This window comes from Lissotriton helveticus, chromosome 9 (genome assembly GCF_964261635.1).
Source record: "Lissotriton helveticus chromosome 9, aLisHel1.1, whole genome shotgun sequence".
Lineage (NCBI taxonomy): Eukaryota > Metazoa > Chordata > Amphibia > Caudata > Salamandridae > Lissotriton > Lissotriton helveticus.
In genome coordinates this window covers 145,976,778-146,002,501 of record NC_136070.1, presented here as the reverse complement: position 1 = coordinate 146,002,501, position 25,724 = coordinate 145,976,778, and the positions used below count along the sequence as shown (strand labels likewise).

At 42.8% G+C, this 25,724-nt stretch overlaps 1 protein-coding gene across 1 annotated transcript in view; it reads right to left on the bottom strand.

Annotated features, from left to right (window-relative positions):
• Positions 1 to 25,724, bottom strand: part of LTK (leukocyte receptor tyrosine kinase) — a 678,246-nt gene that overhangs the window by 103,348 nt on the left and 549,174 nt on the right. The gene's annotated exons all lie outside the window — the stretch shown is intronic.

The window sequence follows — 25,724 nt, the reverse complement described above, 5'->3', positions numbered from 1 at the left end:
GAGATATGCTTCAGCTGTCTTGGATGTCAGACTGTGACGATGAAGCGACACTTGTGAAAAGTAATCTGCTGGGTTTTGGTCTTTCCACGTTTTGTGCACAATTTCAGAGTATTATTCTTGAAGTCTTAATCCCCACCTCTTAATGTGAGGGGGCATCTTGGCCTTTGGGTTTCCAAAAATTGTGATTAATGCCTGGTGGTCTGTGACAACTGTAAATCGTTTTCCGTAGAGGAGTACATGAAAATGTTTGCAAGCCCACACCACACAGCCAGACTCTCCTTCTCCTGCTGAGAGTATGCATGTTCTGTCTCAGACAGACTCCTACTGGCATAGGCCACAATATGTCTCTGAGCATTAGGATGGCCATTGTATTGATCAAGAATTGCCCCTGGCACTACCAGGCTTGCATTAACTGTTATTTTGGTATATAACTTGGGGTCAAACCAGGCCATTTCAGTTGTATTCTCAATTGCATGCTTAATGTTTCTGAAACTCGTCTCATTCCGGAGACCTTGTAACTACATTCTGCTTTGTCAAGTATCTTAATGGGATACACACTGTAGCATAAGTTATGAATGTATCTTAAGCAATAACTGCCATACCTATCAAAGATTACAGCATCCTGCGGGGGGGCAAGTGGATAACAGTGCTTTCACCTTTTCCGGTCTGGAGTCATTTCCCCATCTGAGAATAATTGCCCAAAAAAAAGTGCATTTGGTGTTGTGAAACTTGCACTTTGCCAAATTCGGAGAGAGATCTGCATTAGTAAGTAACAGGCACACTTGGTTGAGAGCTTTGTTATTTTCTTGTTGTGTTTTCTGAAAAAACAGTATGTTATCACTGTAATTAAAAGCATGTGTAACAGGTTGAATTACTCAGCGAATAACATCTTGAAATATTTCAGCAGCTGAAGATACTCCAAAGCTCACTCTCTTAGATCTCAATAAACCAACGAGAGTTGAAAAAGTAGTAATGTATCTGCAGTTCTTCTACAGTTCGAGTTGATGGTATGCTTTATTTAGGTCAAGACAGGAAAATACCTTATCTCCGTGTCTTTCCCTCTCAATGGCTTTGTTTGCTTGACACATGTCAACGCAGATGCACACTGACCCGCTACTGTCCTTTTGTGACAATACTACTATGAGAGAAACCCATGGCGTGGGACCTGTAGAGTGATCAATGATGTCATGCTTTAAAAGGGCATACAGTTCTTTCTCTGCAGCTTCTTGCAGATGAAAAGCAACTCTACGATGTAGCTGAGCAACAGGGCAAATGTCCTCATTGATATGAAGCTGTACTTTCATTTTCTTGAGTTTATACCAGGCCATGGAACATGGATGGGGATCCGCTTGTGATCTCCGACTGAGCAAAGAGGTTATTGTTGAGAGATATCAATCCCATGTCAGTACGATGAGCTTGATGATGATTAATCTAGCCTTGCTTCAATGTACTTGTTGAAGCTGATGCTGCTTTTTGGTGTTGCGGGCGTGGCGAGAGTGCTTCTGGAAAGTTCTTTCATCCATGGCAAAACTGAGCACACAGGCACTGGATGAAGTCCCTTGTAGAACATGAATGGTGGCTTGCCACAATGTCTTTTCGTGTCACATTGTCGCTGTGAATGACCCTTGGTTTTGTTGTAGATCAGAAATGGCCTAAGTGTACATTTTTGTGACTGATGGAGTGAGGGAGGCATGGGAGATAGGCTGTTAAACTTTTCCACATGTATGATATTAATCAATACACCACTGTCTATGATGAAAGTTATAGGGTGATCATGCACTTTCATTGTGATTTTGGGGCAGTGTCAAAGTGAAGTTTGTCATTTTGTTTGGTGAATTTCCTTTGAACTGTGGTCTTCTTTACAAGCAGCTAACCTTAATAGGCAATGCCAAAACACTTTGGTAGATTTCATCAGTTCACACCCATTCTCCTTCATCGGTACTTGCTAATGATGTTGAAGAATCTTAGTACGATGAGCTTGATGATGATTAATCTAGCCTTGCTTCAATGTACTTGTTGAAGCTGATGCTGCTTTTTGGTGTTGCGGGCGTGGCGAGAGTGCTTCTGGAAAGTTCTTTCATCCATCTTCTCATTCCATCGAGACGCACTTGATTTTTTCTTAGCTCGGCACACAGTTATGAAATTGTTCTTTTTCCCACAACCTTCGCAGATCTGGCTGGACATTTACCTTAATGGGAAGATTAAAACCCACAAAGAAAGTGTAACTTTGGTTCCTTTAAAGATATCCACTTACTTGCATCTTGTTTGTGCCTGTGATTGCTATTCACAGTCAGGGTCGATTCATTTTGGGCCATTCCCATTTCCATATGGGTGCAGCGTCTTTGACAGCGACCTAAAAGGTGATTTCTTGGTGGGCGTTTTGAATATGCTCCTCTGCAGGCTACTCCTTCTATGGCTGTGTACAGGCTGAAGCAGAGCTTTGACTTTGCGTGTGCCAGTCGCAGACTGCTTTGCACCAATTTTGGGCACACGTGGCATACACTAGCAGTTTGCTGTGTTGTTGCAAACACTCAGGGAGAGCAGTCTCGTTTTCTTCTGGTAACGTATCCCCTACTCGTCACCAGATGTCGCATCTTTCCCAGCCCTGGAGCATGCAGATGAAAAACGTCACATGTGTGATGCAGTAAACCATTACTTTATTACCCAGCATACACTTGCACACTGAACATTACATGATACTTTTTATTGATGACACCCTGGCACTTCCCTGCCTATTTAGTAGTTCCTGTCTCAAGTCTGCCCCAGAACCTTGAGGGTCCAAGTGCAATAAACAGCCCTTACTACGAATCTGTCACCCCACATGCAATTACAACGCATACCATTACCACGCAAGGTGTAACCATGTCTTGGGGAGGGGGGAGAAGGCGTTGGATATAAAATCCAACACCTTCCCTACTGTCCACACAGACTGGAGTTGGAATAGTAAATTATACTATTCCAACATCCAGCACCCCCCTCCACAAGTTGTTGTTACAACTTGCGGGGTAATGGCACGCGTTGTTACAAAGCGGTCATTGTAACGACCGCGTTGTAACATGCGGGGTGACGGCAAGCGTAATAAAGAGGCATATTCTTCCTAGTGCATATAGTCTCTATATGCTACAGTGAACGCAGGCAGGGTAGCAAAGACTTGAGTACTAAACCTGAAGCAGAGTGCCCGAGTAAAGTGATCAACTGCATCTCTTCCATTACGTTTACCTCCCGAGGAAACTGATGTTTGCCAATGGGATTCTGTCTTCTTCCTGTGCCGTAGAAAGGAAAGAAAGAGATAGAAGAAAGACAAAAGATTCAGCTGCTTGCACTGCCTGCCTTGCTAAAAATGTAATCTTAAAGCACAATTTTACTTTAAATTGTATGACAACCCTAAATTATTAGACTGGTCATATAAGAAATAATGTTTTATTTTTTGTATAGTACACACTACAAAGTGAATATCCTCCTGGTACTCAGATATTAGGTGCTCATTATTAGTCAAGCCAATTAAAAGAAGTCTATTGAACTTGGCAATATGGAATACTGTGTTAGCCTTCTCCTGATTAAAAGCTGTGCCCACTGATATGAACAGTAGAGGTAATGCTGTATAGAGATGCACTTAGTGATGCATTAAACCGATCCAAGGCCAACAGGATTCTCTGGCTAAACCATGTCAAGAGGTATTTGATTGACCTAGGATCGAGAGACCATTGGCAGAATCCTTCATCCATTCCTTCGCCTGTAGTCGCTATCGCGAAGGAGAGTTTTTGTGGTCGCTTGAAGTGAATCATCTGTCTGCGTTGGTAGCTGATCAGAAACTTTCCTGTGCCATCAAAGTGTATTTTGTTTAGAGGCATTTTTAGATGTTATTCACCCCCTGTTTTTAAGATCGCTTTACTTGAAGGTTAGATATGGGCTTCTTCTTACAGTCACCTTTACATTTTCTTGTTGGCTACCCCCTATTAAGTCAAAACTGTGGCCTCAGTGCTGTTGCACCGAAGAATTAGACAACTTGTATTGTTTATTTGTGTTGCCTATCGCAAACCAGAGCCAGATGGATTGTACCTTCATGACCTTCTATGGGGATATCAATTTGTACCAATGCGTTTTGAATATGTTCAACTGCTACTGACACGACATCAATTTTTACTGTTTTCACGTTTTTACATGGTGCATGGTTTATAAGGCTTAAATTTGTGAGAATGACCAATGTACCTCCATAATTCTACATTTTGATCTTTGTATAATAATTTAATTGCTTGAGTATAAAAAATATATGATTCTATTATTTTAAGACTTTGGATTTTATTTTTTAAATGGTTGTATTTTTTGATCGATTGTATTATTCGATCTGACAATAAAATGTTGTATTTTATTGAACAGTAGAGGAGGACAAGGCAGAATATTCACAGGGAGAACCGAGGCTAAGTCGAGGCACGAGTGTTTTTTAAGTCTAAGAGCCAAACCATGAGAAGAGCCTTTAAAAGATGTGTTGTGTAAAAGATACACAATTCGTAAAAATAAGATAAGGACTCTATCAGATTGCTTGAGGTTCACTTTAGTGCATTAGATTATATCACTGCATCGACATCTGTTAAAAGTAATAGTTTTTTAAATGTGAATTTTTCCCACCCCTGATACCATCACCAGAAATGAATTGAGAGATGACCGTTTGTCAAGTGCATTGTATATTAGGCCAATATATTTGTTGTAGGTGGAGCAATATAATGTGTTGTCAAACCTTCTATAGGAGAGGTTTTTCTACAGCACGCATCCTGAACTGAATTCCATCAAGCTTGACTCAAATTTGAGACTCACTCAGTCAAAACGAGGCGCAGTGAGATAAAGTGAATTGTATAGGATCACACCATTTGATCAAATGAGAAAGGTCAAATTCGAGCCCAGGTTTTTTGGTACACATTGTGCCCTTCGGCCCCTGGATGCATATCTCCTCCTCGCTCTTTTTTGCCCCCAAAAGGACAATGCTTCGCGTTCATGCTTAGGGAGTCGAAAAGTGCCTAGAATACTTAGCTAGGCTCTGTTTTGGCTCATGAGTCCTCAAAGAACAAGGGCCAAGTCACAGGCAGACATTCAACCAGCGCCAGGCTTGGGCATTGATTGGGTAGTCCACAGTAATTAGCAGCGGGTGCTCCATCCACTGAACTATGTATATGTCAAAGACACTTTTTCTGATCAGCATTACATTAATTATTTTAATTATTATTGTTATTGTTATAATTAGTATCATTATTATTATTCGTATTTTTTTTATTTTTATTTGTGAACCTTTATTGGTAGCAAATACGATTACAAGGATGGGCCTACAACCATCACGGCCGGCCGCTAAAAAGAGCAGACATTGCAAGCATTACGTACATTGGCAACAGTTCAAAGCGCAAGATAATATCAAAACAGTATAGAAGTTGTAAGTGAACACAGCAGCTCGAGTCAGGATGAAAAAGGTTCATTTTCAAGTAAAGAACTAAGAAAAGGTGTCGCACAGTTACTCCCACTCTCGCGATAGTATACGAATCAGGATATTAAGAACAATGACAATACGGGGGGGGCCCCATCAGGGGATAAAATACAAATGGCAGGAGAAATGGAAACACAACCCCCTCATGTAACGAGTCTAAACCCCGCCCTTCCGCTACAAACACCCCGCAGGAAACATGGGCAGTGACGACACTGGAAAGAGAAAAAAAAACAAAAAAAAACTTAAGGGCCATAGAAACAAATACTGATCTAACACCCAACCCGCAACCCCCCACCCTGCACACCCGCAGAAGGCCATGGCCTACCCCCCAGCCGCGTGCCTGTCGCCCTAAGAGAACCCGAAATATAGTAAGATAGGAAAGGGAAGAAGAAAAAGAAAAGAAAATATAAGCGGAGGAGGGCCCACATCGGCCGCCCGGCCCCGCCCAGTACCCCAACACTACAGAAATCCCACGAAGGAAGCAATACCACGAGGAAAAATAGCAAATCACGAGCATAAAAACAATGAAATATCAGTCGAAGATACCCACTGCATCGTTTAATGGTAATAGAGCAGATTATTATTCGTATTATTATTATTAATTATAATAATAATAATAACAGCAACAACAAACATAAGTATGATTGTTATTAGTGTTGTAATTATTATTATTATTATTATTATTATCAATAATAATAATAATAGTAATAATAATAATAATAATAATAACAATAATAGTAATAATGATAATAACAGTAATAATAATAGTAACAATGATAATAGTCCAAAATAATAATAATAATTATACTACTGTCATTATTATTGTTAGTCCCGCAGCTTCCCTAGTGATGTTTATGTCGTGCATTAATCGTCTGAGCGTTAGGGATAGTTTGTCTGTAGAAGCGCAGGTGTAAGGGCCGGTGAGTCGCTTGCTAAGCAGCCAGATTTATATTCCTCCTTAGGAAAAGAGCTACTTGAATGTTGTGAGAGGCAAGCGGAGCTTCGCTAGGACTTTGCTAGGGCTTCCCTAGAGCAGTGGTTAATTTGCAAAAAAATAAGTGCCGGAGCTCTCGTCAGAAGGCGGCTTGCACCAGCCTATTTCTTTTGTTAGCGCCGCCTAAAACAGAACCAACTACTAACCATGAAAGTCGAGAGAGGATGTGGCATAATGGAATGAGCTGCTGACTCTGGACTGAGGAACCAGATTCGAGTCTCGACGCCGGCTCAACATCCTGGGATTCTGGGCTAATCCCTTAATCTCCCCGTAAATGAGTGTGTCATGAATTGGTGCTCATGAATAGCGCTAGTGTTGATTATTAAGTTCCGGTGCTGAGCACCAGAAACCACTGGGTCAAATTAAGCACTGCTCTGGGGCCTAGTTCAATGGACACTGATCTAGAGGAGGAACACCTGAAATTGATCTAGAGGAGGAACACCTAGAGATGAAACAGATTGGGAGAACAAGCAGGGTCATGCCACTGGTGAAGAAGACGGATGAGATATGACTGGATGACTGCCCAGGAAATGGAGGAAGATGAGCATGATGAGGATGGGCGGGAGGATGGACATTAGACTAATGAAGAACACTTGCGTCTCTCTGGGTAGCGGCAATGTGGCCGTTGTGAAATCTACACAGACTCAAATGGTTTAACGGTTAATGACAACAAAGATGTACTGGACTGAATATTTGATTATTAGTGATGGTATCCAGTACTTCTACTGATGATAAAGAAATCTCAGACTGCCGGAACATCACTTTTTGTGACATTCCGTGTCTCAGGAGCCTGCTCCATATTTACAAGGCAGCACTAAGCCACTTTTTTTGGCTTAATGCTGCCTCGTAAATATTGTTCCCTTTTGTGTTAAAGGGGTGTACATTAGGTGTTGCTGGGGGCGTTCCCAGCAACAACCATGGCTTTTTGACACTGCCCCAGGTTTACGAGAAATCGTAAATCTGAGGCAGCACCAAAAACGTACGCCTTCCTAGGGGAGGAGTAAGGGAGGTCCAATGAGGCGAAATAGCTTTATTTTTCCTTTTTTTATGTGTGCTGCATTTTGCGGCACACATAGAGAGAGGAAAACTCCTCTTGTGATTGTTTTTCCTGCACAAAAATAATCATCCCGGCAACCCAGGCACCCTTGAACCATGGTGCAAAGGTGCCTGCGTTGTGGCACAGCAACCCATTGTGCTCCGGCGCAGGGGAAAAGGACAGGAATGCGTTGTATCTGATAGATAGAGTGCATTCCTTCCCTTTCCTTTTGCCGTTGGGCAGCGCCACAGGAAGACCTGCGGTGCTGCCCTACAGCAAAACCTCATAAATGAGGGCCCGAAGTCTTCATAGTTGAAAATGCTACAATTAAGCAAAAAAGAATTTAGAAAACATGTGTCCTCCTTCCAAGCTTACTACCTCCACAGTGATATGAACCAAAGTTCATCTGCACACAAAATAGTTCATTTTGGTGTCCTAAGGCGAAAAGATCGTATAAAGGATGTCTCTGCTGTTGGAAGTGGTGAGCTTTGGGCCTCCTTTCTAAATATCAAATCAGTACCCTATGTATCAATGGATTGGGATTCCAACTCTGATTGCAAACCATTGATAAATTCATGATTCATGATTTCCAGGTTGAGGTAATAAATTATTTGCAAAAGGAAATAGTTCCCTTAGGACCCTACACGTTTTTGAATTGCGGTGGCAGCTTCTGGGGAAGCAGGCAGCAGACCATAATACCACTCCAAACTCTCACTAAAGTTTTTCAAAACTGAAAACTTTATTTTTCAGCAGCATTATTTCCTTAAGGAATCGAGTCTTCTTAAAGAAAAAAAAAAAAGCTTTTCATTTTAGAAATAGTACGATAGCATGGTGGTCTAACGACACCGAGCAATCATACCTGTGACCTGCTTAATTAATATTAATTAGACAGGTCGTTCTGAGACCATGCCATCTGGATTATTAATTTATGAGTTTACGGTTTAGGACACAGGTCGATTTTCAAAATAATTTAGTGGCTGCAAAGAGTCTAGACTACCAATATATATATATATATATATATATATATATATATTGGTAGTCTAGACTCTATATATATTTTACCATAATATCAAGTAATATTACCACAAAACAAAATAGATTCTTCAAATATACAATCTTTGAAGAGTAAAATATAAATGATAAATTTGGAGTAATCCTTCAATAACAACATTTAATAACAAAACTAATAAAATGTATAAATAATCTTTATAATTTATAACAAATCTAACTTGGAGGGTGATATGTAATAATTTAACTACAAACACACAAACATTGGTGAAAGGGCAGAAATGAAGGCGTTGAACTTTGCCCTTCGAACTCCAATCCCCCCAAAATTTAGAAACATGCATTTATTGGTGGGGTCTAGTTAACAACTGTAGCTCAATTTTCACACACACTGAAAAAATGCATTTATTGTGGGTGGGAGGGTTTACTGTTCTAATTTCAATTCCATTCCCACCGACAATGGGCAAAGGCATGTATTGGAAGGAACGGGTTTGCTGGTTTAAATCTAACGCCACTTACATTGATGAGAGTGCATACATTGGGGGAGAGGTAGATTTGGTTTTCTCACTTAAATCCAACAAACGTTGGATGGAGAAGGTGCACATATGGGTGGGTTGCCCTGTTTTTTTTAGTTTTTTTTTTTACAAATAGAGCAGTGAAACTAGTAGCAACAAATGCTGGGCATGTTACAAAGTCAAAGTCAAAAAGTTTTTATTTGTTACGGTACTCTATTGAGGACCACAAATTTGATAAAATATAAAAATACAGTTAAATTTTCATACAATTAATACATTTTCAGTGAAATTTTCAAAAACTTAAAAATTCTGTAACAGACATATTCGTTAGGTGGATTTTTACATAGTGTTAAGAAATCCTTAGTGTTAGCAATCCTGCAGGACCGGAAGATGGGTTCAATACATGTTAACCTTGCATTTACAATTTTCTCATTTGGACAAATAAAAAGAAGGTGTACCAAATCCTGTATGCCCCCTTGACAGAGGGTGCATAACACAGCTCTATCCGGACTCCAGGAAGAACTAAAAGTTAATACTGGGAGTATACCTAGACGCAGCATCAAGATCGCTCGCCTTGCACCATGTGCCAAAGTGTATCCTAAGTACAGCTGTTTTTGTTTGTATTCCTGGGAGTCTGCATAGGTCTTGTACACAGATAGTTTTTTACAGTGATTATGGTCAAGCTCATAGCTCAGTTTGGGCGAAAAGTTTTTTAAAAAGAGTTTTAATTGTGCCGGCGTCCATGTTGACAAAATTTCCAGACTAATTTTCGCAAGCTGGAATGCCTCTTTCATGTTTATAGAAAAGGTGAGGTGGGCAGAATCCTTTTTGAATGTCTCAGCTTTTAACAAGTTTCTTAAAGTTCCTTCTTTTGAATGAAGTAAATTGTAAGCCCACCTGATAATACTTGTTATCGCTGTGGCATATGCACTCGTGATGGAACATTCTATTCTCAACGCCTGTACCGGTGTAGATGTGGAAACTTTCATTAATTTTTTTAATATTTTGCCTTCTTGTTGGTCCATATATACCCATTGTTTTGTAAGGATATATTCCGAGGCGTATGACATAAGTGGTGGAATCTTAGCTTTATAGACTTGTAATAGTGCAAAGAAGTGTCTGTTCCCAGCGGCTGAGTATAAACGTGACAAAGCCCCAGCATGTAAATCCGCTTTCTTTTTAAGATGTTCTATTTGTTTGGTATTGTTCATATTATGTGAAAAAATTCTGCCAAGGTATGTATACTCCTTTACCTGCTCTAGTTTCTCACCTCCTAACTTCCATTCATACCTTACACATTTCTTCTTTTTTGAAAATACAACCACTTTGGTTTTATTTGTGTTTGGGATAAGATAGTTTTTCCTCGAGTAGTTATGTAAGATATCTAGGAGATTCTGGAGTCCAAACGGAGTGAGGTCAAAGAGGACAATATCATCCGCATACAACAGTGTATGAATGCACTCGGTGGCAATCTTTGGAGGAGTACATAATCCTAGTTGAAGTTGGGATGGTAAATCACTTATATACAAGGAGAATAAAATTGGAGCCAAAAGACACCCTTGTTTCAGGCCATTAAATGTCAATATTTTCTTCGTCAGGCCCTTATCACGCCCCATTTGAACCCGACACCAGGTATTGCTGTGTAAGTTCACTATGAGTTGTAGTAGTGATTCTGGAATGCCCATCCTTCTTAATTTTGACCACAGTGTCGGTCTATCGACTCGGTCAAAAGCCGTCGAATAGTCGATGAACGCTGCATAAATGGGTTGTTTTTTCCCCGATGTATATTTATCTAAAATTGTCTGGAAGATCGCTATATTGTCTGTAACAGAGTGGTTCGGACGAAATCCAGACTGAAACATCGGGATTTGTCCGTTTGTAAATGCCCAAGCTTTCAATCTGTCCAGAATTTCTGCTGCAAATATCTTCCCAGCCGCGTCCATGAGTGCTATTTGTCTATAATTCCCTGGTGTAGATTTTTTCCCTTTCTTGTAAATCGGGATAATTATACATCCCTTCCAGGAGTTTGGCATTTTGCCGGTGTCGAATATATAGTTAAAAAGCGGTGAAAGCACCAGACCCCACTTTTTTTTATCAAGTTGATAAATTTTAATAGGGATTTGATCAGGGCCAGAAGCACCCGTGCTTCTTGCTGTTCTTATATTCATAGCGATAGATACTGGCGAAGTTTTATTGATTTTAAAATCATTCGTTTCCATAAGTCGTTCTTCTGCCTCTCTTACCTTATTGAACTGATTTGGTCTGTACAGCTCGCTGAGGTATGTATCCCAGTCTTCCTCTGAAACAGGAGTTGCTTCCAGCTTTTTTTTGGTTCCAGTAAATTTCGCAATCAAGGACCAGTATTTGCGTTGATTTTTTTGCTTGGCTGCCAGTTGGATATCTATCCAGTTAGCGTCCTGTTTCATTTTTTTCTGTTTGATTTTTTCTCGCCGTATTTGGTTCTTTAATCTATTGATTTCCGTTTTTATTTCAGACGAGAAATTCAAATACTGGGCTCGGATCAGCCTATTAAGTTGTTTTATATTTGGTTGATTCCAATTTTTATTTTTACTGTTACGTTTACTTTTTATCTGTGTATCTGTTTGTAGTTTATTTTGTAAGGCAAGCTTAAGCTTGTCGATGATAAGTTCAAAATTCTCTATAGGATCATCTGAATAGGTAGTAGTCAATAATTGAGTATGAAGAAGTAGAGTACTCAAATGGTCTAAATTTTCAATGCTCCAATATATACAGCGCTTTTTTGCGCTAACTTCCGTATTGGGTTTATGAAATATTGACTGGTTTATGAAATATTGACTGGGCTGGGCATGTTACGCTTTCAGCGAAATCCTGGAACTTTCAGCCCTCTTTGGTGGAAATTTTGAGTTGTGAAGAATCAAGGAAACACAGTTCATAGTGCATGCTGTGCCCTGCAAATGGTCGTGAAACTGTAAGATGAGGGAGGGGTTCAGGCACAACCAAGGCCACGTCAGCTGCCACAGATGTAGCAGTCTCTGCAAAGACCTTTGAGTTTAATCTATGTGCCTAGTTCCATAAAGCTCACAACTTGAAGATAAGGGGTGGCATTAACATGTGCCTTTTACATTTCTAAACTTTTATTTTATATTTTTTTATCTTTGTGCAGTGGCTCGTGGAAACCGGGATGTATCCACTCTCTACTTTTTGTCCTGCGTGGGATCCATATAACAGAGTCTCAGCTAGCGTAGCGCCCCTGTGCGTCAAAAAAGGGGTCACAAATGGGCTAATGTGAACAGAAACGGCAGTGAGACACGTGATAAGAAGATGTATGGGGCAATAAAAAAGTGTCTGGCACCAACATGACCGTGTGTCGAAAAAACTCCAACAGTCATTGAAATGAGATGCGGACAGCCAAATGTAAACAAAGTGTACCAAGCGCTGCCATAGTGAAAATGGTGCTAGGAATCCCCAGCACACAAATAGATGTGTGTAGAGGTTGAACCCACACTGACAATGTTAAGACAAGCGCTAAACCACAAGTGCTCTTTGGTAGTTGAGGTTCCTGTGACCAGAGTTTCCGAAGTCACGCCAGGGATCAGGTGTCTGCATGTATTGAGGCAGAGGGTAGGGGTAGGGACTATCGGAAGCGACAGCGCTTACTTAGAAAATGGGAAAAGCAGGGTTGGGAGGGAGGAGTGGATCGGCACTGGGAGATTAAGTACCTCTGCAGGCACGTGGGGGAGGAGGTCACAGCAGATTAGGCGAATATGATCTCGGAGAGAAAAGGAAACAAACACCGATCTGAACAAGCGCGTAGAGTGGCCCCTGCTCTACCCGCCCACTTCTCCAATGAGCACGTGGGAGGGGATAGTGAGAGCAGAGAGCAAGGGGCTGGAGGATTCAAATGCTGTAAGGCTTAATGAGCCATGAAAGAAAGGCAGATGGCGGCTGCGCACGTGCACGCACGCGTAACCGCAAGCTTGAGGCCAGCAAAAGCCTTAGGTAGCACTTTGAAAACCCACTTACTAAATGTCTCACAGAGCAGTGCATGCGCTGGCTCAGGCGCAACCTAAAAAGTGACAGAATGGGTAAACACATTCCCTGATTGACAGCCGGTAAGCAATGGAGGGAAGAGCATATTGTTCAATTTAATGGATGGTTGAAGTTTATCCTGAAAACATTTCCCTGAATTTTTTATTGGCAGTGGTCTCTGAGGTTCTTTGCATAGTACATACAGTAATTGGCAGAGAAAGGCGGAACTGGTCACACTGGGCGCACAGCAAGCCTGCCGCTCATTCTCCGTGCACCGCATTGTGAGGCGTATGGGCTGGAGATTATTATGTAGAATGGACTCGTAAAAGCCCAAAGTCCCTTTTTAGAAATTAAGGACATTTATAATAGAACACTGAACGAGATTTTGGAGACCACACAAACTGTACTGCAGCTCTTAGGTAAACACAACAACCCTCTTCATTAAACTACGCTGTGATTCTGGGAAGGAATTATTAAATGCTAAGTATTTGGATGCAGGGCCGGCTTTAGCTCTGGTGGCGCCGGGTGCGACATCTTTGTTGGTGCCCCCAATGACCTCTTTCTCCTCAAATTCCCTAACTACCACGATCCACCTGTGCCCCTCATCTCTCCACAGCCCCTCTCTCACATGTATTTGATTTCTACACATGCCAATGTAGGGTGTCAAAGCATTTTACATCACATACACACATTATGCAGAGACAATGAACCATACAAGTGTGTAACTCAATGTATAGAACATGTTATGTAAGGCAATGAAAACTGAAAGGTGTAGGAGTCATGTGTCATCCATACAGGTAGGCAGTATATTTTAAGAGTGCTTGGTCTGGAGAAGCACACACTCAAGATTTAAAACATAGCACGTTAGCTTTTCCAACAAAAAGATCTCTGTGCAAATCCAGTAACTCAGTGAGCAACTGATAAAAACAAATCTATGATCTGCATATTACAGGTGTTTTCAGCTAGCACATTAACCTTCTGTGCTACTTTATGATGAGTCTGCGCTGAGACAAAACTCAGATCTCTTTAGCAGGTACATTATTCGCAAGAGTTATCTTGAAAGTTCTATTATCCCCTACATCTTGATGGACACACAAGGTCTGCATCATGTGCTTTTGATCCCATAAGATATTTCAAAATGCAATCCCGCCCCCCTAGCTCGGTGCCTGGTGCCCTGGCACCGGTTGCACCGCCTTAAAGCCGACACTGGTTGGATGCTCCCTCCTATGAGTTGGATGCTGACTCAATCCGTGCCTGATGTTCAGTGGGTCAGCTGACCCAGTGAAGGTGACATCATAAAAAGGATTGACAAAAATTGCCATTTTTCTCCATTTAAAGTGCACTTAAATTTTTTTTAAATTACGCTTCTTACGTGACATACGTTGCAACTTCGTAAACATGAAAATTGTATGCGGGTATGCCCTGAGGAACAAAAGTAACGTAAGATACCTGCTCAATGTATTTTGCTTTGAGTTTCTAAAGTAACGTGGGAAATGAAAGCCTGTAAACTCACCCGGCCCCACTGTGTGCCGCACTATTGGCTTCCTTCATACGGTCACCTGGGGGAGAGCTGATATCAAAGGGTGAGGGACACAGTGAGCTGGAAAGCTCTCAACAGAGTGGGTTTCCAGATGAGGTGAGGACACCCCTTGCAACTGAGGTCCATTGGGGTTTTTATAACCAGTAGTGCTGGAACAATTTTTAGAGAGGGGGTGCTGACCAATAATATCACCTCTCTAAAAGAAGAGAGGATATGTGACAGTACACAATGAACGCATCCAAAATATGCATTTTAAGGCCCCCTTTATTGTTTATTCTCTAGTTAAACATCAGCTGTATGGGGTTCTGCTGTACCTCAAGCACCCCTAGACCCAGCGTCACTATTTATAACCTCTCCAGCTCCTAGGTGGCAACCTGAGAAGCTTTGATTTTTGGGTGTATGGGAGTAGGTGTGACTATAAGATATTTTCTTCTCCGTAACCCAGCACCCCATAAAGGGGGGGCCTCTACGGTATGGGCCTCAAGGCTCCACCCCCTTAAGAGAGCCCCGCCTTCTCTGCACACGATACAAAGATTTTTTAAGTTGAAAGGTCTGAGAATGTTGACCGCACAGTGCATGCAACCATGTCACATGTCTACTTTTACAGTTCCTGAGATACATTTGCATGCAGAAGCCACGAGTTCAGAAGCAGAAGGGAAACAAGCATTGTCTCGTCCAACTCCCGAAATCCACTAAACTAAGACAAGATTTTTTTAGATCAGAGAGTGCTTAGCAGGATACCATATCTAAGGTATGCTTGATGTATGAGCAAGGCCACTGGACTTATGCAATTCTGCGGCCGCAGCCTTTTCCGCATAGTTATGGATTTGCTGTGTTTGCCACAAAATCCATCATCTCTAGCAAAGTTTGCAGATTTCAACAACAAAAAAATAGTTTCAAGCTCAATGGATCAAAAGCCACTAAACACGCGGGAACATGTGATTCGCAGACAGTGGAAGGCTTAACTAGTCACCTTTCATTTTTTTTTTTTAAGATCTTTTTATTGCATACAAATCAAAGAGAATCATGGAGACATTAAGCAGCATGCATCGTAGTGGTAAAGCATAGGCACACAGTCACAATTTCCATCTGGTGTCCGTAACCCAGGAAAACACCCAGCCCCCCGCCCAACAATTCACAGGCAGCGACAATGTCCAGGTGTCCCTGACCCCAAGCAGCTCGATGAGCATCCTATATAGGAACACATGGTTCTCCCGGATACCCATTCCATTTCCCCCATATTTCAGCCCATTTGTTCAGACAACCCCTGCTTTTTGTAGACCACTCTCTTCACTCTCTCCACCTGCATACACCAGTCCATATCTCTCTTCCAATTGCTTAGGTGAGGTGTTAATTCAGCTCCCCACAGTATTATATTGTGCTTAGCCACCATCTACTTCAGTCTGATCCCGAGGCAGTCCATACCAGTGAGATCAGTTTCAACCCAAATATTTAGGAGGCACCATTTCGCTGATGGTGTCATGTCTCGCCCAATCATTTGCTTATTTCTGTATTTAGTTGTTAAACTGATACTAATGAGGTGAAATCTTAGCCCAGACAGCAAAATAATGAATTAACACTATAAAAAAATGTGCTGCATTACACTGCATAATTTACCTTTTTTGCCATATAATTTAGTCAAGCCTGACGTGTAATTTTGTGCTCCCCTGCTGGATAATCCCAGTGCCCCTGGGCATGAGGGGGCAAGAGTCACAGAAACATAGGCTATTTGTATGCCCGTCTCGGGGATCACAAGAAAAACAGTGCTAGAGCTGGCAGGAGACTGGCAAGAATGTATAGGATACAATTTAGCATTATGGGTGCGTTAACCCCTTAGGTCATGAATATATGTATCTTTATTCAGATGGGTTCCATCTGCTGACAGTTCGGGAGCACACCTCAGCAGTTAGAGGCCTGAAGGATAGTGGCAAGGGTGCTTTTAGCTCCTTTCACAACCCTTGGGCAGGGGTGAGCTAGTATTATTAGGGAGGGGGGCAGGCAGGTCTCAGCATTCAAACGTCTGTGGAGAAGCCATAAAAGAATAAAAGCCTACAAAGGTCAGAGCTAAACTGTTCCCCAGCTAACTCTGCCCTTCTGGAAAAAATAAATACATACAGTCGTGGTCAGGTCAGAGCCAAGAGCCTGGGCTACCTGGAGCAAGGATATGAAATGTCGGCATTGGCCATGAAGCACAAGCAAGTAACACCCGCAATATTTACCACCACTGGGGAATTAGATGGCGTATTACATTGTTACACAATGCTGTAATCACAGTGTTGAGTCATTGCAGACCTGCTACTCGCACCATACCCCGCACAACGCATTGTTTCATGCCTCATCCCATGGCCACATGGTGATGAAGCACAGTTACGCAGTGCGCTAGAGACCCTTACACATAAGGCTTTCTCTGCTCAGGAGTAAGGCTTTCCACAGCTTGGCTTCAGTGGTGGTTGATAGGGAATGGTGGGGGGGTTGTACAAAAAAAAGACAGCTTACCAGCCAAATACCAGCCGCTGCCTTTCCTCTGTTCCTGGCCCCCGCCAGCACCCAGGCTCCCTGACTCCCATAGCCAATCACGACGCTGCTGTCATGAACATAATAGCAGCATTGTGATTGGTCTGAGCGGTTGGCACTCAGAAAGGGAGTGGGAGTCTGTGCATGTTCTCCACCCAGGCTGTGCAATATAGTCAGGTAGAGAACATGCTAAGTGTGCATGACTATTTTGCCGACCCAAGGAAGGCTGGCCTAACCGTCATGCTCACTTAAGTAGACCAAGCACTCATCCCCCTGCTGGCTGTTATGACAGCCCTGTCCTGCTTCACCCCCCCCCCCCTACTGTGAAACTGCCTCATATTGGAAAAATAAAATGATAATATCATTGTGTTATTGCCATTTTATTTTTCCTTTTTGTACTGCTAAAAGAGCAGTGTGGCACTGCTCCTCTGCCTTAGTGAAGTATCCGCTACTGCTTGGCTCCAATTAAAGTCCCTCGGTGGGAGGTGGCAGTAGGTGACTTTATTTAGGAGTTTTATATAGCACTAGGCAGACCCAAAGGTATCAGAGCGCTTTACAACATAGGTGGAAGGGAAATCACAAAAGAAATAACAATAGAATACAGGTCGACTCGCTGCGAGTCGAAATTCTCGGATCAGCATAAACATTGTATAGCAGGAGATCATCGCAAACAAAAAAAAAGAAGTAGTGTACATGAAGACTTCTGCCGAGTCAAACGACTGAGATTGAAATAACCATTGAATAACAGGAGATCACAGAGTCTTAGGGTGATATATACCTAGACTGGAGGTTAGACCGTTCCAGGAGGGGGGCATATGAATGAGTCAGAAGGGGGGGTGAGGTAGAAGTCTTAATATTAAGGTAGCTGAGTGCTTCAATAGACAAGAGTCTGCATTCGGGCGGTAGCTATCCATTTGAAAGGGCGCGGTTGAGGAAGAGGTCTTTGAGCCTCCTTATTGATTTTACAAAGGAGGGGTTAGTCCTGATATGGACTGGGATGGAGTTCCAGATTTTCGGTGCATTTCCAGAGAAGGATCGAGATGAGTTTTTTTGTTTGTGAGTTTTCGGGGGGTGAGGAATAGAGTGTTGGTGCTCCTGAGGTTCCTTGTCTGTCCAGCTTTCTTGAGTTTGGCGGCCAGGTAGGTGGGTTTCCCAGTGTGTAGAGCTCTGTGCGTGAGACAGGCAGTTCTGAAATTGGCCCGTATTTCGATTGGGAGCCATTTTAGTTCTCTGAGTGCCGGCGAAATGTGTTCAAATTTCTTCACTCCGGTGATCATTCTGGCTCCTGCATTGAGAGTTGATCGAAGGGGAGCTAATCAGGATTTTGCTGTTACTGTGAGGGTTGCAATCCCATAGTCCAGTCTGGACAGCACCAGGGATTGGGTGGCTTTTTTTTTAGATCACTGGGAGGGATGAATTCCTGATTGCGGTGGAGAAAGACAGCTGTTGCTGTTTAGTTAGAGCAGGGGTTCAAAGGCCCACTCGCCATGACTCCACCCACTCACCAAGGCCAAGTCAGGTTAGCAGATCTGTTATTATGCACAAGCTGGCACCGCCACTGCACTAAATGGCAAAACCAGAAACTTGCACAGGATAAAAAGCCTCCAGTAATTTTGCCTTGGTTATGCAAATTGTCCTAGATAACAACACCAATTCTGTATAAGGGACAATGAGAGTGACAGCTTTTCAGAATATAGAGAGACAGCATCTGGATGTGAGCTATGAACAGGGCAACTGGGATTATGCAATTCTGTGGCGTTTTCCGCTTAATTAAGGATTTGCCACATAATCTATCATCTGCTGCATAATCTGCAGATTTTAACAAAAATAGCATTTTGTTTGTAACTCCAATGGATCAAAGTTTACTAAAAATGCGGTAGCGTGTTCCCGCTCTGTGGAAGTAATTTCGCAAAGGTTGACTGGTCATCTTGCAGTTGCCTATTGCTATATTTGGCTGTTAAATATGTACTAATGTGGTGAAATCTTTGTATAGACAGTAAAATGTACAAAACAATTTAGTAATACCATCACAAAACGTGCCCTATAGTGCCTCATATTTTGCTTTTTCTTGATATATAATTTATTAAGCCCTGGCATATAGTTTGGTGTTCCCCTGCCATATAATTCCAATGGCCCTGGCTATGACTAAGTTATGCACAAAACACCATTCTAAGTAAATATTTCTTACAATGGGCACTAAAGCTCACTCTTGGTACCTAGGTCTTTATTCCAAGAGAGCCTCGAATACAATCTGTGAGATATTATATCTAAAAGCAGAACCATGCACCAGCTTATCAAAGCCATCCAGTAAGCCTTTACTGCTCGGCTGGATTTGGTTGACGTTTAACAAAATAACAAGCATGTGCAATGCAATCGTTCTTGCATTTGTGAAAGTTAGGGCTATTGGCGTTCTAAATGACAATGCTTTTGACTTTGTTTTTGTTTACAGTGGAGGGATAATTTAGAAAATAAGTGCACACTATACCAAAAAAAGGAACATTCTGAAAAAAAGGGGTTGCTTAGATTTCTAAACTGTTCTACTATGCCGGACACAAGAGAGTTTCAGACTCCCAGCAGTAGCATAAGCACCAAAAGAAAATCGACCCAGCAGGGAAAGGGTGCAGCACCAGAGGATGTTACTAGGTGTCCCTCTGGACCTCTATTAGCCACATAAGATGCATGTCCTGAAGAATCCGATCAGAAGCACAGCGATGAGTAAAAAACAAAACATCACATTGCGAACCTCCTCAAATGCAGAATAATGTAACGTAGGAGCCCTTAGTTTCGCATTTTGATGCGCTCTCTACCACACATGGGCCTTGCAAAACTGTGCAGCCATGGCGGAGGCCCTCAGTTGATAAACACAACAGTGGGGGGTGGGAGGGTTGGGGAGGGGCGCATGGACAGACTGGTGGAGGCACCAACGGTGGCCGGGTAAAGGGTCTGTTACAATATAGAGAGGACTACAAATAGATGAATGGCGTGCAGGGTTGTCTCTACTCTTCACACTAAAGTTCTCACTGTTATTATATTGGATAGCATAACAGCTCACATTCATGGCCTGCTGAGGTACTCTCCAGAAGTGTTGCTACCTGCAGACACAAATAAAGTTTCAGGTACAAATTGACGGGTCATGTCTACTGTGACTGTGTAAAGTACAACACAAAATGTGCAAACACTGGCAATAAAATGCGACACTTTGTTGGGTTCACAAATCATCATAACGTGAGATACAAAGTGTTCACCAGATCTTTACCATTCTTACTTTCACACAGCAAATCAGAGGCTCATTAAAGGATGCGCCGGGGTCGGAAGCCGCCCCGGCTCCCCACCCACTGATCTCAACAAACGCTTCTGCCAAATAAAATAAAGCCCAGAAATCTCGGTGTCTCACATGCCTTTTCATCCTAGAGCTCTCGTGTTTTTTCTTCTTCTTCCATTTTGAGACACTTTAAGAGTAAGTACCAATAATGCACCCTGATCATATGCATCAGCAAGCACTGGAACTCTGTTCACGTGCAGTGAACCCTGCTTGTGTGCAAGCACTGCTTGTGTGTATTAGGCACTGCTTCTGCAACATAGGCACTACTTGTGCGGTAAGGGTGCATTACCAGAGGCTGTTACTAGGTGTCCCTCTGGAGTTCTAAAGGGACCTCTATTAGTCACATCAGGTCCTGCACCCTGCAATCCTGAAGAATCCCATAGGAAGCACAGCGACGACTAAAAAGCCACGCAGTATAAAACGAATACCGATATAGTATGGTGAGCATTATGCTTCCTTTGGTACCCCCGGGGACTCTCCGTGAGCACGTAGCTCTTCCTGTATAAAAGCGCTGCTGCTATTATTGGAAGTCGTACACCACTCATCCGACATTGATGTGTTTGTAACAGTAATATGTTTGCTGAGATTGTGCATGATGATTTCAGCCACGCTCGTTGTTTGAAGTAACAGCATTTTCGTCAAACCACACATAAAGATGTACGGCTGATGGAACAAGGGTTTGGGGGACTGTCTGAGAGGACTTGAAAGCAGGGCAGGAGCGAGGGGGTGGAATAAACGGAGCGGGATGTGTATGGGCGCATACAGTGTAACACGAGCAGAGTGCACATGCACTTATAAAAACAAGCATTTACAATGCAACGGGCTCGCCTTTGCAAAAGTTAGAGCTAATGGCATTGTAAATGACAATGCCATTTATTGATCTGTTTTCAAAACCATTACATAAATAAAAATGTTGTCATTTACAATGCCAATAGCTCTAACTTTTGAAAAGGCGAGACTGTTGCATTGTAAATGCTTGTTTACCACTGGTCTGCTGCCTCAAATATGTTCTAGCCTTATTTTGTGAAAAGGGGGAGAGGCATGAAGAGGGAGTGTTGTATCTGTACCTTTTATTTCCAATTCTATGACATGTACTGTGTTCCATAATGACATATTCCGCATTCCATGTTCTATGTCTGAGCTCTGCTGTCAGGTCATTCGATTCCGTTACTTGGACACGACAGCATTGCTCTTCCTTAGCCTGTTCTTGTGGGTTTATATATTTACAGATTTAGAGAGAGGGGAAAAGAGGATGGGGAGGAGAGAGGTGAGAAGAGGGAGAGGGAGGCGGAGGAGAAGGGAAGAAAAGGGAGGAGAGAAAGAGTAGAGGAAGAGATGAGAAGGGAAGAAGAGCGAGGAGGAGAGGAAGAAGCGAGAGGGAAGGAGAGGGAGGAGGAAAAATGGAGATGGAAAAATAGGAAGGAGGGGAGAAGAGGAACAGAAAGGAGTGAGGACAGGAAGGAGTGAGAGAGATGGGAGTGAGAGGGAGAAGGAAAGAAGATTATTTTTGTGCCTCTGCTTAAGGTTTAACATTCACCACACTCCCCCAACTTCTTTCAAGCCTCAGGCCCCCAACTTCTTTCAAGCCTCACGCCCCCAACTTCTTTCAGCCTCACGCCCCCAACTTCTTTTCAAGCCTCACGCCCCCAACTTCTTTTCAAGCCTCGCGCCCCCAGCTTCTTTCAAAGCCTCACGCCCCCAACTTCTTTCAAGCCTCACACCCCCAACTTCTTTCAAGCCTCACATCCCCAACTTCTTCCCAAGCTCTCTGATGCCGCTCATCGGATAATGTATTTTTGTTTTATTGGTCCTTCTATAAACAGAGTACACATTGGCTGCTTTAAAGCATCAGGAAGGGAGGCTGCTGTCTGCCTGGGGAGCACTGTCTGGTTCCCTCGTTCTACTGCCTGGGTCAGATGCCCACCCCTCCCCCCTCCTCCGGCAGCAGTGTACATCTGCAGTGCTGTCTGGCCCTGGTGTTCCTGGGGCCAGAGTTTATGGACCGAGTATGTTCACCCCCAGAGACACTCGGAACAGCGGGTGGTGTGAGTCTACCTGGAGTTAGGGCTCGTGTGACATTCTTCCGGGTCTCAGAGGTCACAGGAGGCAGGAAGATGATCCGACGAGAGGCGAGCCTCGAGTGCCATTGTATCTGTGTACTTCACGATGTAAACAATAAGAACGCGTGCAGAGCAAGGGCTCGAAGCGGACTCCTGCCCTGAGGATATGGCGTTTTGGAAACAAGAGTAAACACATCTCTCTGCACGGCGAGAAGTAGGTGTCAGGGGTCAAAGGAGGAGCCCTCGAACCGCTTTTGCATCACCCCGTTATAAGTAATCGAAACATCTCTTCACAGTGGTCCCACAAGCCCCTCTGTAGTAATAAAAAATAAGAAAAATGTATACAAGCAATGTTTACATTACCTGGGGAATCCAGTTATGCGCAGCAAGCTGGCGGCCGCCCACGGCTTTCCATGCTCAGAGGCTCCAGAGAGTCAAACATCCATCCCCGAATAAAAAATAAAACAAGGGGGGAAACGCAAGCCTTTGTACCAGCGAGCTGGAGGAGGGGAGGAAAGGTTTCTGGCATCTGCATGTTTTCTCGCCTCATGTGTTCGGTCGGCGGCTGCAGCAGCACTGCCCCCTCCTGTGAGAGCCGAGCGCAGGAACAACAGAGCACATGGCTGGCAGCACACAATGAGCTCTGTGCACACATGGCAACCTCTCGAGCACGCACGACGAGGCACACTGCCCGAGCACATGTGGGTCCGTTCATATGCGAGTGGTGTGCTTATAATTTACTCAGCCACCTCGCTGTTTTAAAGGGACAGCGTAAAAAGTAAAACGAGTTCTCGGCACGGCGGCCATTTAAAGAGTGGGTGCACAGGGAGGAGACTGCGAGCGAGCAGCGAAGCTGGCACAGACTGACGAAAAAACAGCCCTGGCAAAAAAAAAAAAGGAAACACCCACAATGGCCCACCTCTACATGACGGCAAAAAAGGGGCGGGGCTTAAAAACCACAGAAACGCCCACGAATCGGCTCCCACAATGATTGCCACATCTCTCTTCCAATGGCTATCCTCCATTTATGGAGCTAGCCAATGGAAGAGAGAGGCGGGTTAAAGCCACTATACTGAAATCAGAAAATCGCGCCTGCGCGACACTGCTGCGCAGTGAACGCCAGGCTTCGACACAAAAAAAGGGAGCAAACACAAAGGGAAATGCACTGCAGAGCGAAGATACCGTAATAGGCCAATGCTCCAAGGGAGGAGCAAGACACAAGAAGGTGGGACATATAACGCTAAGCAAACATACAGAAACAAGCTTTCCAGAACAACACACTCTTTAATCAATCGGAAGTGATGGCGTAGTCAAAGCCCACAGAAGGGAAATAAGCATGCCTCACAGAGCAGCGCATGCGTACTGCTAGGCTCGACCTAAAAATAGCTCATCTTTTATTTTATTTTTAAAGCAACGATTACGAGGAATTTTGGGAAAAAAGTGCTCACTAGAGGACAGTATAGTATAAAGAAAATTTGCCAGAGAACCTCGGCCGAAGATGTTCCAAGACTAATAGTTCAGTAATGAAGGCAGTTACCCTGCTGCTGCAGGTTTGAGGTACATAATAATATAATAACTATTAATAAATATTACTATTTTTATGATTACTATTGTTAAAATAACTTATTATTATTGTTGTTGTTATTGTTGTGATTATTATCATTACAATAATTATTATTATTATTATTAATAATAATAATAATAATAATAATAATAATAATAATAATAATATTATTAGCTTTCAGATGCCTAGGCTGGCTATCATCAGAGATGCTTTGATTCATCGCAGTCACACACATTTATCACGCGCCCGGTCTCTCGTTCATAACAAGCGCTGTGACTGGTCACCGGAAGCAGCATAATCAGTAAACACCAGCAGGCCCCGCAGAATTGTACCAACATCGCTCATCTGTGTTGGTGGGAGGAGCCAGAATACACGTGGCCCGGTCACGAAGCTGAGCACACTATAGCTACTCAGGGGCAGTTCTACTGCTAAATAAAATAAAATAAAAACAAAGCATGCCATTATCTCTAAGTATAGGTCATTGTTGAATTCAGGATCGACGCAATGAATAAACAGCGCCTTACCTCCGTTACCAGCCTGTTCCTGCCCCTTAGATAGTAATACACTCTTTGACCTTCCAAATCAGTAATTACAAACTCTGCAAGTTTCATGGAAATCTTAGCATCGTTGTCATGTTTGAAAAGATTTTTGCTTTGCCATATTTATGTGAAAAAACATGCCTTTCTGATCCTGTAACAAAATGGTCATCCATAAGAATTGATTGTTGAAAACAGTTGTGCACAGAAAACATCTGCAACGTTTAAGCTTGCCAAGAAAAGACAACATACATGTTCCAGTTAGGCGGAGTTCGAGAAGAGTGAAAATGATCTTGCTGTGCAGTGACATTTACATTGCAAAAACTTTGCATAGTCAAAGGAGAAGGTAAAATGGAAAGGTTCGCTTGGTAAAAAAACAAAAAACTTTGATACATAAATAAAAAACCTTTGTGTATACCTGGGACTAGGATGAGGTTTGGGTACACCAGCCGTGCAAAGCACCTGGACTTAAACAAGTAGGCCAAAAAGCTTAATCACTCTCCAACGCAGGATTCAAGTCAGTTGCTAAAGTTGGAATACCCACGAGATTTCCACATATTGCAAGTGACCAACTCTTCTCTAACCGTACTGGCCACACCGAGGCACTAGTCTCTTTGCAAGTGTCCAGACAGCCCTACAGATCTGTCCTCCTTTGTTTAGAAGGATTGTGCCTTTGAAGTTTTGAGATAATCTATATATTTTGAAGTTTAAAATTGAACTTGTCCCTGATCCACTCGTTGCCTTCAGAAAATGCTAGTTGACATTTGAAAAGTACTTTCAATTTCGTTTGTGGGACATTTAGTGAACAGTGATGGAGATGTCTGATGACCTCTAATGGTTTCAGTTAACCATCACCATTGCCAGATTTTGTGTTTGGGCCCTCAGCTGTATCCACTATTAACTGTTTGTAACTGGTCTGATGTCATTTTCACTCAATGCCTTCAAACGCCCAAGGGCTCCCAGAATTAACCACATGCGCAAGGAGGTTAGGGAAACCCAATCACCATTGACAACTTTGATTTAACATGACATGCACTCTCAAATGTCTTAATCCCACCACTTTTTGGATGGTCTTCTGAGCCGTGACCAATTGGTGTTCCCGATTCATATATATTCAATGAAGACGAGTTCATAAGTTGTGATATCCCTTTTTTACC